We start from the raw sequence: 1,909 nt of genomic DNA, 5'->3' as shown, positions 1-1,909 counted from the left end.
ACAGTTAGACCTGCTGTAGCTGCAAATACTTTTGAATTAAAACCTAACAGTATTCAAATGATACAACAATTTGTTTAGTTTGATGGTTTGCAGGATGAGGATCCTAACGCTCATTTAGCCAACTTCTTGGAACTATGCGATACATTTAAAATAAATGGTGTTTCTGATGATGCCATTCATCTTCGACTATTCCCTTTTTCATTAAAGAACAAAGCTAAACAGTGGTGGAACTCGTTACCACGACGGTCAATTACTACTTGGGAACAAATGACCGAAAAATTTTTACTAATATATTTTCCACCGGCTAAAACGGCTAAATTACGTAATGATATCTCTTCTTTTGTGCAGATGGATTTAGAAACACTCTACGATGCATGGGAGAGATACAATGATCTTTTGAGAAGGTGCTCTCACCATGGGTTACTGCTTTGGCTCCAAGTTCAAACATTCCATAATGGTCTGAATCCTTTAACTCGGAAAATGGTTGACACAGCTGCTAGCGGAACCATCAATAATAATACACCTAAAGATGCTTATGAGTTTATAGAAGAGATGTCACTGAATAACTATCAGTGGCAAGTCATGAGGACAAAGCCAACGAAAACAGCCAGCGTTTATAACGTCGATTCAGTCACCATGCTCTCTAATCAGGTAGAACTTTTAAATAAAAAGATTGATGGTTTTCTTAGTTCTTCACAAGTTCACCCAGTGATGCAGTGCGAAGCAAGTGGATGTAATATCCCAAATTAGGGCCTAATCGGAATAGTGGTTTCGTGACCATAAATCTGAGATAGAAATAATTATTTTATAATTATTTTGAGGTTTATGATATGATTGCATGATTCTGTGAAAATTTCGTGACGAAATTCTATGCATAAAGTGCTTAAGTTGAAATTAGGGACTAAATCTAATAATTTGCAAAACTTGCATTCTAGAAGTTTTTAGTATGAAATTGCTTTGGAATATTAATGAGGAGGTCTAAAATAAAAATTTGACCAATTTCTAAGTTTATGGACAAAAATTGGACATGGATGGAATTTTTGAAAGTTTAGTAAGGAAGGGCATTTTAGTCATTTGGATATTAAATGAAATAAAATGGGAAGAATAACACAAAAATGATCATCTTCTCCATAAGTTGCTGCAAAATTTTTCTCTCCACCATAGCTAGGGTTTCAACACTTTTAAGCCTTGATTGTAAGTGATTTCTATGCCCATTTTTAATGACTTTTATATTTTTGAAATCCCGGTAGCTCGATTTAGCTTATGCTAGCAATAATTCAACCTAGAGTTCATATTTGGAAAAATACCCACAGGTGAAATTTGTGTATTTTGGTGTTTTATGATAGAATATGAGGTTTTAAATTATGCTAGACAACTTGTGCTACTCGATTTTAAGTGAAAACGAGTAAAAGGGCTTAATCGGTAAAAATACCTAATATTCATAAGTACATGTTAGAGTGTGAATTTGATGTTTCCATAGAAGGGAAAAATGATCAGCATGTCATAAACATAAGAAAATAGGATGAGGTTTAATTTACGAGCCTTGGGGAAAAAGTGCAAATATGTGAAAGTTTAGGGGCAAAATGGTAATTTTGCCAAAGTTCGCATTAAGGGCTGTTTTGATGAATGAATGTATTAAATAAATTCATTTGGCATTATAGTTCAAGAGAAACGAGATTCAAGTCGCAATCGAGGGAAAAACAAAGTTTACGAGGAATAGGCTCGATTGCTAATATTTTGTATCGAGGTAAGTTCATGTGTAAATAAGGTAACATAATTTTTATTTTAAGTGATTTAATGTTATTTATATGAAATTTATTATCATGAAATGTGATGTTTTGTGTATGATTTGGTGATATGCAAATTATGTGAACAACTTGATAAGTATGAGATGTTAGCAAGTATCGGT

General features: G+C 33.3%; 1 non-coding gene across 1 annotated transcript; it reads right to left on the bottom strand.

Annotated features, from left to right (window-relative positions):
• Nucleotides 1-315: 315 nt before the first annotated feature.
• Nucleotides 316-422, bottom strand: LOC128282545 (small nucleolar RNA R71). The gene has a single exon (XR_008272850.1). It is a non-coding gene; the product is annotated as a small nucleolar RNA R71 (small nucleolar RNA).
• Nucleotides 423-1,909: the final 1,487 nt, after the last annotated feature.

Source organism: Gossypium arboreum, chromosome 1 (assembly GCF_025698485.1).
Source record: "Gossypium arboreum isolate Shixiya-1 chromosome 1, ASM2569848v2, whole genome shotgun sequence".
In the NCBI taxonomy this organism is placed as follows: Eukaryota; Viridiplantae; Streptophyta; class Magnoliopsida; order Malvales; family Malvaceae; genus Gossypium; species Gossypium arboreum.
Note: the sequence above shows the minus strand (reverse complement) of the source record. Positions and strands in the feature narration are given on the sequence as shown.